The sequence below is a fragment of the Myodes glareolus genome, unplaced genomic scaffold, assembly GCF_982192425.1.
Source record: "Myodes glareolus unplaced genomic scaffold, mMyoGla1.1 HAP1_SCAFFOLD_62, whole genome shotgun sequence".
Classification (NCBI taxonomy): domain Eukaryota; kingdom Metazoa; phylum Chordata; class Mammalia; order Rodentia; family Cricetidae; genus Myodes; species Myodes glareolus.
In genome coordinates this window covers 811,620-825,000 of record NW_028263229.1, presented here as the reverse complement: position 1 = coordinate 825,000, position 13,381 = coordinate 811,620, and positions in this window count along the sequence as shown.

Below are 13,381 nucleotides of genomic sequence, written 5' to 3'. Positions count from 1 at the left end.
AGGCAGAGTTTGAGGCTGCCAGCCTGGTCTACAAGAACAAGTTCCAGGACATGTTCCAGATTCAGAGAAACCCTGTCAAAAAAAAAAAAAAAAAAAAACCACAAAACAATAAATAGAATAAAAACGATAAATAGACACTATTTCCTACAACTTTATTCAGGGGACAGAGTGCACTCTGAAACTCATGTTTTCCAGGCAGGGCTATGTACCTAAAGGCTATGTCAGGCTGGAGAGATAGTTTAGCGGTTCAGCAATGACTGCACTGTCTGCTCTTCCAGAGGACCCAGGTTCTATTCACATGGCAGCTCATAGCTGTCTGGAATCCTAGTTCCAAGGGGGGGGGGGGAGAGAGAGAGAGAGAGAGATGCTTCATGTCGATATACGAACAAACTGAGAAACAAGGAAAGACGGTGCGGGTGGCTGGTTGGTGGGCTTTCAGTTCCCTGACAGCGATAAGCACATGATGGAGGAACCGCAAAGTTGTTCCACTATGTGGGTGTGATGAGAGATTGTGAGTGCGTGTCCTGTCGGAACAAAGTGAGTCCCATAGTTCATAAAAATTACCCCAAAACTTCAGCAGAATTCATTTCGGTCTTCCTAAGTTTGCAAATGTGTGATGAACTTGTGAGACATCAAAATTCTCAGTCACAGATAACGAGGAGATAGAGTATGCCACACAACAAAAATCAGATTCCTTGATCTAGAGCCACAATGAACATGCCTTGGAAAAGGGGGACGAGGCCCACTTGAATCACAATGTCCATCGGAGCGAGAGAAGAGTGTGCAAAGGACACGAAAGGAGAGATCTTTGTGGTCCTTCCTTTCTTCCTTTGCTCGGGAACTGACTGAAAGATGAGACTTTGTCCGAGCGGGTTCTGACTTGAGTCTCCCCCTCTGTGGGTATTAGTCGATCCTCCCTTCTTTCTAGAGTGTGTGTCTCTCAGACGTTACCTGCTTTCCAGGGCAAAGCTTTCTAAGCCTTATTCAGAGACCTCAGTCATGTGCTCTCAGAAGAAGCCTGGTCGTATAGGGGTGGGTGCCAAACTCGCTTGCTTGATGCTTCAGACTCATGTCATTGAAGCATAGGACATAAAGATTCATCATAAAGATTCACAACACACACAAAGCCATCCTCACTTACTAACGGCCCAGGACACCCGGAGCGTTCTCAGCCAGGCTGTGTGTGGTGGTGGGGGCGTGCCTTTCATCCCAGCACTCGGGGAGGCAGAGGCAGGCAGATCTCTCTGAGTTCAAGGATGGCCTGGTTTACAGAGTGAGTTTTAGGATGGCCCAAGATACACAGAGAAACCCTTTCTTCAAAAACAAAACAAAACCACACGAAAAAAAAAGAAAAGAAAGGAAAAAGACAAAAGAAGAGGAAAAAAGAAAACAACTGCAGTCTCTTCCCACTCTCTCACCCACTGTCTCTAAATAGTTCTCAGGTTGAACCCGGAGACCAGGGTGTCATTCATAACTGGAAAGCCAGAAACCTTAGGTTGATGCCTCAACCCTGCTAATGGCTGTGATAGAAAGCATGGTAAAATCAGGCTTTGGCGGAGCACGACTCACTCTCCCTTTTTCTAGTATGACTGGTACACAACAAAAAGGAGTGGGGGGGGGCGATAAGCAGCGCTGGTATTGAAATCTCACTGACCCCTTCGGCACTCAGCGTGAATGAAGAGCATCTCTAGCAAAAGGCTACATGCTTGTCAATTCCTGACTTTGTACAATCAACTACCGTGCATCTTGGATGTGCGTTGGCCCTTTAGGGACGCAGAGAAACATCCCAGAAACTGCCCCCCTCCCCAGTTCCTGAACCCTAGCCATGGAAGGCTCAAGGCCATCACATCCAGCAATCTCTCTAGTCCCTGCTAGTGGGGAACTAACTCACTTTGTCTTCCCAGGACCACTGATTTCTCCATGGTTCCCTGTGAGATCTGGGGCCAGCTTTCTTCTTCCCTCACTCTGGCCTCCTCACGATCTCCGTTCTCTCTCCCAAGTAGACTCATCAGTCTAGACGACATGTCTAGAAGCGAGGAGTCTTACAGGCACTGAAAGAGTGTGTCTTGAGGGCCGTTGGCATTTCTAGGACACAGGTGACATCACAAGATTCTGAGAGCTCTCCGGGATACGGTAGAATTTCCAGAGAAGGGACTGACGATGTCATGAGGCATGGGACTTTACCTCCTTGCAACTCTTTCTCCCTGAACTGACTGAGTGCAAGCTGAGGTTTGCTTTCCAGGAGTCTGTCCCGTGACACAGAGGAAGCCATTCAGTATCTCCTCTTTCCAAAACCAGAAATTTTCTCTCTCTCTCTGCTTCATGAAAGTCTTTTCACGACTCCCTCCACCCATGGGGAGTTAGTTGAACGCACACTTTTTTCATGAATGGACCTTCTTCTCCTGAACGGATATTCATACTCAGTCATCTGAAAAATTAGGCCAGGATGATACGGAGGATGAGGGCTGAGTCCTCTGAAGTGAACAAGCACCTAGGGAAGGCTAAACTGAAGGGAATTTGACTCTGAGTGGCAAGAGATGTATAGCTGCCCCTCAGCTTCAGAAGAGCTGCTGCAAATGCACGGAGGAGGCAGACATATCAGGCTGAGGGACCAACTGGGCTCTCCGCATCTTCCCGCAGCGTCAGAGCTGTGTGGAGGGGCCGTGTTCAGAGGGAAAGGGCATTTTCTAGAACAGCACACATTTTTTTTTTTTTGATTTTCGAGACAGGGTTGCTCTGTAGCTTTTGGTGCCTGTCCTGGAACTAGCTCTTGGAGACCAGGCTGGCCTCAAACTCACAAGTGGAGTGCTGGGATTCAAGGTGTGAGCCACCACCGCCTGGCAATTTTTTTTAAAAAAAAAACTCAGACAAAACTTGACCCAAAACATCCTACAGGGTTGGAGGTCATTAAGTTAGTTAGTCTAATGCTGGTGGGGACTGTGTTGGGCTGAGATAAGGTGGATGGTGAATTATTTTTGAGAGGATTCCGTGCTAGCTCCTCATTAAGTCTCATTCTAAAGCGGTCAACTTTAAAATGAAATCCTTACGATGCATTCTCTATTGTTAGGAACACACAGTGCATCATTCCTTGTTTTTGCCATCTGTAAAGGCACAGCAGTGGGACTGGAGAGATGGCTGAGAGGTCAGGAGCCCTGGCTGCTCTTCCAGAAAGGAAGGAAGGAAGAAAGAAAGAAAGAAAGAAAGAAAGAAAGAAAGAAAGAAAGAAAGAAAGAAAGAGATCTGGTGCCCTTTTCTGCTCTGTGGGCATGCATGGAAGCAGACTGTTGTATACGCAATAAATAGATAGATAGATAGATAGATAGATAGATAGATAGATAGATAGATAGATAGATAGATAGAACGGCAGCTCTGATGCCCCTGTCACTCTGGGGATGCAACACTTCTGAAGTAACTTTCCCCAGTCTACTTCATTATGCTGCAGTCTCATTTTTCATCAACATTTAGAACAACCGCTGTTTGGAGCAGAATTTTACAATTTTTAAAACACATTTTAAAACCTTAAAACCATGACGCTTATATTTCTGGCTTTCTTTTTTCCCTACAAGTGGTCATTTTACTTAAATGATGTAACAGGTGAAGATTCTTGTATAGATTTTAGTAGAAGAGTGTACCTGAGGTAGCTAGCTGCTAGGGAGTGAAGGAAGGAACAAGAACTCTTATCAACTGAGGCATGTCAGTCTCCCTTAGGGCCCAGTAAAGGGTCTTAGGCCAGAACATACATCTGTTTCCTGAGTTAAAGCTTTAGCTGTTGTTTGTCTGAGAGTGCCAGGCTCTGCGGTGCAGCTGAGCCTTTTTCTTACTGGGCAGGGATGGTCCACACCTGATTCCAAGGGTATTGCTTATTCCGTGTAGCCTGTGGTGGGAAAAAATGGGAGGAACTGGGATGACTTCCCTTTGGTCGTCGTTGTAAACAACAGCAGCATCTAGATTCACCCTTTGACTTTCAAAGCAAGAGGGTTTATTGGCTGTGTCTCTGGGGGTCAGAGCAGTAGGATTTCGGGTGACAGAACCAAGGAAGAAGTCATACTCGAAAGCCAAATCATACTCCGGACGTGACTCCGCTGACACTAGCATGTGGCTAACTGATTTAGGAGGTTTCACTCCTCTGGAAGGTGGTAAGTAGTGCCATCCCTGGGCATGTGAGCTTGGGCCATAGAGGAAAGCTGGCTGAGCAGAACAGTAAGCGACACGCCGCCCTCTCTCTGTGGTTTCAAACCCTGCCCTGGGGATTTTGCATTGGCTTTCCTTGATCGTGGATTCTCAGACAGACCTTAATCCCGAAACAAAATTGGGGGTGGGGGAGACAACCTACCTACCTACTTTAACGAGGGAAGTATTTGGCTCAATGCATGAGATCATCTGTTAAGGTTTCTGTTGCCCAACTTGTCTCATGCTGGGAGAGCTTCCCTCATGACCTGTTTCAAACTTGGTAGTACTGAGCAAGTCTGAACTGCATTTGCCTACAGAGAATCCCAGGCACTGCCATCGTGTAGTCAGTTGACAATATAGACTATTTGTACTGAACGAGTAGGTAGGTAACTGCCACACTATTTCATTAGGTGCAAAGGAACACACACAGCAGCAACCTCTTTAAGGTCCAAGGACTACTGCAAAGTTACATCTAATGACTGAGAACGAAAGTGCTACATCACTCGCAATGCCCCTGCCTTTCTGCGTGAACATCACAAAATACTCCCCCAGGGTGGACAGACAGACAGAATTGACCGAAACGAGGGATCTATTTACAGGATAGCCAATACCTTCAAATTTGGGGCACACACAAAGATTTCTTATCACAGACCTTCCACGAGTCATGTAACAACTTCCGGGTATTGGAGAGGTTTTGCAAATTGTTATGACAGGTTAGTTCTGTGAATTGTTTCATTTTTTATTTATGTATTCACTCATTCATTCATCCATCCATTCATCCATTTAGCTGTCTGTCTGTCTATCTATCTATCTATCTATCTATCTATCTATCTATCTATCTATCTATCTAATTAGTTATTCTCTATATATGTCTGCAGGCCAGAAGAGATCACCAGATCAAACTCAGACCTCTGAGCCATCTCTCCAGCCCCAGTTCCTTACTTTTTCAAGAAGTCTACTTGTTTGCTCATCTCTTTATTTCCCCTTCTGTGCGTGACATGTACAGATGGGGCCGGGAGACAAGGGGGCTAGTGTGGTGAAAGGAAGGCGCCCGCTGGTCATCCAGTGGTAAATAAGGCTGGGAATAGCTGACTATTAATTCATTAGAATACTATTAAAACTGTTCCAGTAGAAAGCAATTGCTTTCTTTTCTCTTTGCCCAGAGATCAGACTGACTGCAACTTGGAAAGAAGTCGACCCTGCTGGACAGCGACCTCCTGACTCCTGCTTTGGGTGGGTGACACAAAGAGGTTGTAAAGACAAGATCTGAGAATGAATTCATCGAATGGCTGCCAGCAGCAGCATTTTATTGAGAAGAGATTCCACATTTTATGCTGTTTAGTTACTTAGATGAAGAGGGGCTTGTGACTGGCATGGGGTGTGGCTTCTCAAGTCAGGTCAGGTCAGGTCGGGTCAGGGAAGGGCTGAGGAGTGAGTGTAGCCACAGCATTGGCCTTGACAATAGCCGCCAGTCGTATGTTAATGTCAGGACCTGAGAGTTCCTCAAAAGAGAATGCCTGACCTTGGGAAAAGGACTTGTGGGAAGCAGGCACTAGAAACTGTGGCTTCATAGTTTACCAGAAAGCTCCCTCCTGAAAGGGAAAGTCATGATGGATATCTTTTTCGCAAGGATCATTCTGGACTGACTGTCAATAAATAAATAAACTATGAACAAACAAACAATAAATAAAAAGTTCACTGTTGTTGATTGACTTTTGATTTCATAATGAAACTTTCTCTCTCTCTCTCTCTCTCTCTCTCACACACACACACACACACACACACAAAACAAGCTATACATTAAAAGGAAGCACAACACCTTTACTCAGGGGGCAAAGTGAACTCTGTGAACTCTGAAGGTCATGTTTTCCAGGCAGGACTATGTAGAGAGACGCTCCATGTTGGGCTGCAGAGATAGTTTCCCGGTTAAACACTGACTGCTCTTCCAGAGGACCTCGGTTCAATTCCCGGTATCCACATCCACATGTCCACATGGCAGCTCACAGCTGTCTGTAATCCCAGTTCCAGGGACCTGAGAGCCATGATCAAAACACAAATGCACATAAGATAAAAATAAATATTTTTTTAAATAAAGAAAGAGAGAGAGAGAGAGAGAGAGAGAGAGAGAGAGAGAGAATATATAAACAAACCGAGAAACAAGGAAAGATGGTGCAGGCTGGCTGGTGGGCTTTCAGTTCCCTGACAGCAATAAGCACATGATGGAGGAACCACAAAGTTGTTACACTATGTGTGTGTGATGAGAGATTGTGAGTGTGTGTCCTGTCAGAACAAAGTGAGTCCCATAGTTGATGAAAATTACCCCCAAGTTTGCAAATGTGTGATCAACGTGTGACAGGTTGGGCTAGAGATGCTGAGAACTGGGGTTCACCCAGGGGAGTCCTCAATACAAGAGCAGACACTCGCTCCCATGAAGAGTGAGGGATGGATTATTCCTGCACTCAAGTTTAAGGAAGGATGAAGGGCTTTCCTTAAACTCACAGATATGAAAACCACTCACAGATATGAAATCCACTCACAGAAATTGCAGTCTCAGCCGGGCTGTGGTGTGTGGTGGTGGGGGCATGCCTTTCATCCCACCACTCCAGGGAGGCAGACGCAGACAGATCTTTGTGAGTTCAAGGATGGCATGATTTACAGAATGAGTTTTAGGATGGCCCAAGATACACAGAGAAACCCTTTCTTGAAAAACAAAACAAAACAACACAAAAAAGAAAAGAAAGGAAAAAGAGAAAAGAAGAAGAAGAAGCAAGAAAAAAAATTGCAATCTCGTCCCACTCTCTCATTCATTGGCTCTAAAGAGCTCTCAGACTGGACTGAAGACCAGGGTGTCATTCATAACTGGGATGCCAGAAACCTTAGGTTGATGCTTCAACCCTGCTAATAATGGCTGTGATAGAGAGCATGGTATAACAAGGCTTGGGCGGAGCACGACTCCCCTTTTCCTATTATGACTGGTACACAACAAAAAGGAGTTCGGGGGGGGGGGTTCGATGTGCAGTGCCGGTATTGAAATCTCACTGATCCCTTCCACACTCAGTGTGAAGAGCATCTCCAGCAAAAGGCTACATGCTTGTCAATTCCTGACTTTGTACAATCAACTATCATGCATCTTGGATGTGCGTTGGCCCTTTAGGGACGCAGAGAAACATCCCAGAAACTGCCCCCCCCCCAGTTCCTGAACCCTAGCCCTGGAAGGCTCAAGGCCATCACATCCAGCAATCTCTCTAGTCCCTGCTAGTGGGGAACTAACTAACTCACTTTCTCTTCCCAGGACCACTGATTTCTCCATGGTTCCCTGTGAGATCTGGGGCCAGCTTTCTTCTTCCCTCACTCTGGCCTCCTCACGATCTCCGTTCTCTCTCCCAAGTAGACTCATCAGTCTAGACGACATGTCTAGAAGTGAGGAGTCTTACAGATATTGAAAGAGTGTGTCTTGAGGGCCGTTGGCGTTTCTAGGACACAGGTGACATCACAAGATTCTGAGAGCTCTCCGGGATACGGTAGAGTTTCCAGAGAAGGGACTGACGATGTCATCGGGCATGGGCCTTTACCTCCTTGCAACTCTTTCTCCCTGAACTGACTGAGTGCAAGCTGAGGTTTGCTTTCCAAGAGTCTGTCTCGTGACACCACAGAGGAAGCCATTCAGTATCTCCTCTTTCCAAAACCAGAAATTTCTCTCTCTTTGCTTCATTAAAATTTTTTCACTACTCCCTCCACCCGTGGGGAGTTGGCTGAACACTCATTTTTTTTTTTCAGAAATGGCCCTTGCTCTTATGAACAGATATTCATACTCAGCAATATGAGAAATAAAGCCTGCCAACAAATTATTCCAGGATGATATGGAGGATGAGGGTTGAGTCCTCTGAAGTGACCAAGCACTTAGGGAAGGCTAAACTGAAGGGAATTTGACTCTGAGTGGCAAGAGATGTATAGCTGCCCCTCAGCTTCAGAAGAGCTGCTGCAAATGCACAGAGGAGGCAGACATATCAGGCTGAGGGACCAACTGGGCTCTCTGCATCTTCCCGCAGCGTCAGAGCTGTGTGGAGGGGCCGTGTTCAGAGGGAAAGGGCATTTTCTAGAACAGCACACATTTTTTTTTTTTTTTGATTTTCGAGACAGGGTTGCTCTGTAGCTTTTGGTGCCTGTCCTGGAACTAGCTCTTGGAGACCAGCCTGGCGTCAAACTCACAAGTGGAGTGCTGGGATTCAAGGTGTGAGCCACCACCGCCTGGCAATTTTTTTTTTTTTAAAAAAGAACTCAGACAAAACTTGACCCAAAACATCCTACAGGGTTGGAGGTCATTAAGTTAGTTAGTTAGTTAGTTAGTCTAATGCTGGTGGAGACTGTGTTGGGCTGAGATAAGGTGGATGGTGAATTATTTTTGAGAGGATTCCATGCTAGCTTCTCATTAAGTCTCATTCTAAAGCGGTCAACTTTAAAATGAAATCCTTACGATGCATTCTCTATTGTTAGGAACACACAGTGCATCATTCCTTGTTTTTGCCATCTGTAAAGGCACAGCAGTGGGACTGGAGAGATGGCTGAGAGGTCAGGAGCCCTGGCTGCTCTTCCAGAAAGAAAGAAAGAAAGAAAGAAAGAGATCTGGTGGCGCACTTTTCTGCTCTGTGGGCATGCATGGAAGTAGACTGTTGTATACACAATAGATAGATAGATAGATAGATAGATAGATAGATAGATAGATAGATAGATAGATAGCACGGCAGCTCTGATGCCCCTGTCACTCTGGGGATGCAACACTTCTGAAGTAACTTTCCCCAGTCTACTTCATTATGATGCAGTCTCATTTTTAATCAACATTTAGAACAACCGCTGTTTGGAGCAGAATTTTACAATTTTTAAAACACATTTTAAAACCTTAAAACCATGACGCTTATATCTCTGGCTTTCTTTTTTCCCTACAAGTGGTCATTTTACTTAAATGATGTAACAGGTGAAGATTCTTGTATAGATTTTAGTAGAAGAGTGTACCTGAGGTAGCTAGCTGCTAGGGAGTGAAGGAAGGAACAAGAACTCTTATATCGACTGAGGCATGTCAGTCTCCCTTAGGGCCCAGTAAAGGGTCTTAGGCCAGAACATGCATCTGTTTCCTGAGTTAAAGCTTTAGCTGTTGTTTGTCTGAGAGTGCCAGGCTCTGCGGTGCAGCTGAGCCTTTTTCTTACTGGGCCGGGATGGTCCACACCTGCTTCCAAGAGTATTGCTTATTCCGTGTAGCCTGTGGTGGGAAAAAACGGGAGGAACTGGGATGACTTCCCTTTGGTCTTCATTGTAAACAACAGCAGCATCTAGATTCACCCTTTGGCTTTCAAAGCAAGAGGGTTTATTGGCTGTGTCTCTGGGGGTCAGAGCAGTAGGATTTCGGGTGACAGAACCAAGGAAGAAGTCATACTCGAAAGCCAAATCATACTCCGGACGTGACTCCGCTGACACTAGCATGTGGCTAACTGATTTAGGAGGTTTCACTCCTCTGGAAGGTGGTAAGTAGTGCCATCCCTGGGCATGTGAGCTTGGGCCATAGAGGAAAGCTGGCTGAGCAGAACAGTAAGCGACACGCCGCCCTCTCTCTGTGGTTTCAAACCCTGCCCTGGGGATTTTGCATTGGCTTTCCTTGATCACGGATTCTCAGACAGACCTTAATCCCGAAACAGAATTGGGGGTGGGGGAGACAACCTACCTACCTACCTACCTACTTTAACGAGGGAAGTATTTGGCTCAATGCATGAGATCATCTGTTAAGGTTTCTGTGGCCCAACTTGTCTCATGCTGGGAGAGCTTCCCTCATGACCTGTTTCAAACTTGGTAGTACTGAGCAAGTCTGAACTGCATTTGCCTAAGGGATTCGCTACAGAGAATCCCAGGCACTGCCATCGTGTAGTCAGTTGACAATATAGACTATTTGTACTGAAAGAGTAGGTAGGTAACTGCCACACTATTTCATTAGGTGCAAAGGAACACACACAGCAGCAACCTCTTTAAGGTCCAAGGACTACTGCAAAGTTACATCTAATGACTGAGAACGAAAGTGCTACATCACTCGCAATTCCCCTGCCTTTCTGCGTGAACGTCACAAAATACTCCCCCAGGGTGGACAGACAGACAGATTTGACCGAAACGAGGGATCTATTTACAGGATAGCCAATATCTTCAAATTTGGAGCACACACACAAAGATTTCTTATCACAGATCTTCCACGAGTGATGTAACAACTTCCGGGTGTTGGAGAGGTTTTGCAAATTGTTATGACAGGTTAATTCTGTGAATTGTTTCATTTTTTATTTATGTATTCACTCATTCATTCATCCATCCATTCATCCATTTAGCTGTCTGTCTGTCTGTCTGTCTGTCTGTCTGTCTATCTATCTATCTATCTATCTATCTATCTATCTATCTATCTATCTATCTATCTAATTAGTTATTCTGTATATATGTCTGCAGGCCAGAAGAGATCACCAGATCAAACTCAGAAGCTCTGGACATGCTCTTAACCTCTGAGCCATCTCTCCAGCCCCAGTTCCTTACTTTTTCAAGAAGTCTACTTGTTTGCTCATCTCTTTATTTCCCCTTCTGTGCGTGACATGTACAGATGGGGCCGGGAGACAAGGGGGCTAGTGTGGTGAGAGGAAGGCGCCCGCTGGTCATCCAGTGGTAAATAAGGCTGGGAATAGCTGACTATTAATTCATTAGAATACTATTAAAATGGTTCCAGTAGAAAGCAATTGCTTTCTTTTCTCTTTGCCCAGAGATCAGACTGACTGCAACTTGGAAAGAAGTCGACCCTGCTGGACAGCGACCTCCTGACTCCTGCTTTGGGTGGGTGACCCAAAGAGGTTGTAAAGACAAGATCTGAGAATGAATTCATCGAATGGCTGCCAGCAGCAGCATTTTATTGAGAAGAGATTCCACATTTTATGCTGTTTAGTTACTTAGATGAAGAGGGGCTTGTGACTGGCATGGGGTGTGGCTTCTCAAGTCAGGTCAGGTCGGGTCAGGGAAGGGCTGAGGAGTGAGTGTAGCCACAGTGTTGGCCTTGACAATAGCCGCCAGTCATATGTTAATGTCAGGACCTGAGAGTTCCTCAAAAGAGAATGCCTGACCTTGGGAAAAGGACTTGTGGGAAGCAGGCACTTGAGAAACTGTGGCTTCATAGTTTACCAGAAAGCTCCCTCCTGAAAGGGAAAGTCATGATGGATATCTTTTCGCAAGGATCATTCTGGACTGACTGTCAATAAATAAATAAAGTATGAACAAACAAACAATAAATAAAAAGTTCACTGTTGTTGATTGACTTTTGATTTCATAATGAAACTTTCTCTCTCTCTCTCTCTCACACACACACACACACACACACACACACACACACACACACAAAACAAGCTATACATTAAAAGGAAGCACAACACCTTTACTCAGGGGGCAAAGTGAACTCTGTGAACTCTGAAGGTCATGTTTTCCAGGCAGGACTATGTAGACTCTCCATGTTGGGCTGCAGAGATAGTTTCCCAGTTAAACACTGACTGCTCTTCCAGAGGACCTGGGTTCAATTCCCGGTATCCACATCCACATGTCCACATGGCAGCTCACAGCTGTCTGTAATCCCAGTTCCAGGGACCTGAGAGCCATGATCAAAACACAAATGCACATAAGATAAAAATAAATATTTTTTTAAATAGAGAGAGAGAGAGAGAGAGAGAGAGAGAGAGAATATATAAACAAACCGAGAAACAAGGAAAGATGGTGCAGGCTGGCTGGTGGGCTTTCAGTTCCCTGACAACAATAAGCACATGATGGAGGAACCACAAAGTTGTTACACTATGTGGGTGTGATGAGAGATTGTGAGTGTGTGTCCTGTCAGAACAAAGTGAGTCCCATAGTTGATGAAAATTACTCCCAAGTTTTCAAATGTGTGATCAACGTGTGACAGGTTGGGCTAGAGATGCTGAGAACTGGGGTTCACCCAGGGGAGCCCTCAATACAAGAGCAGACACTCGCTCCCATGAAGAGTGAGAGATGGATTATTCCTGCACTCAAGTTTAAGGAAGGATGAAGGGCTTTACTTAAACTCACAGATATGAAAACCACTCACAGATAGGAAATCCACTCACAGAAATTGCAGTCTCAGCCGGGCTGTGGTGTGTGGTGGTGGGGGCATGCCTTTCATCCCAGCACTCAGGGAGGCAGAGGCAGACAGATCTCTGTGAGTTCAAGGATAGCATGATTTACAGAGTGAGTTTTAGGACAGCCCAAGATACACAGAGAAACCCTTTCTTCAAAAACAAAACAAAACAACACAAAAAAGAAAAGAAAGGAAAAAGAGAAAAGAAGAAGCAAGAAAAAAAATTGCAATCTCGTCCCACTCTCTCATCCATTGGCTCTAAAGAGCTCTCAGACTGGACTGAAGACCAGGGTGTCATTCATAACTGGGATGCCAGAAACCTTAGGTTGATGCTTCAACCCTGCTAATAATGGCTGTGATAGAAAGCATGGTAAAACAAGGCTTGGGCGGAGCACAACTCCCCTTTTCCTATTATGACTGGTACAAAACAAAAAGGAGTTCGGGGGGGGGGGGCGATGTGCAGTGCCGGTATTGAAATCTCACTGATCCCTTCCACACTCAGTGTGAAGAGCATCTCCAGCAAAAGGCTACATCCTTGTCAATTCCTGACTTTGTCAAATCAACTACCGTGCATCTTTGATGTGCGTTGGCCCTTTAGGGATGCAGACAAACATCCCAGAAAACCCCCAGTTCCTGAACCCTAGCCCTGGAAGGCTCAAGACCACCACATCCAGCAATCTCTCTAGTCCCTGCTAGTGGGGAACTAACTCACTTTGTCTTCCCAGGACCACTGATTTCTCCATGGTTCCCTGTGAGATCTGGGGCCAGCTTTCTTCTTCCCTCACCCTGGCCTCCTCACGATCTCCGTTCTTTCTCCCAAGTAGACTCATCAGTCTAGACGACATGTCTAGAAGCGAGGAGTCTTACAGGCACTGAAAGAGTGTGTCTTGAGGGCCGTTGGCGTTTCTAGGACACAAGTGACATCACAAGATTCTGAGAGCTCTCCGGGATATGGTAGAATTTCCAGAGAAGGGACTGACGATGTCATCAGGCATGGGCTTTTACCTCCTTGCAACTATTTCTCCCTGAACTGACTGAGTGCAAGCTGAGGTTTGCTTT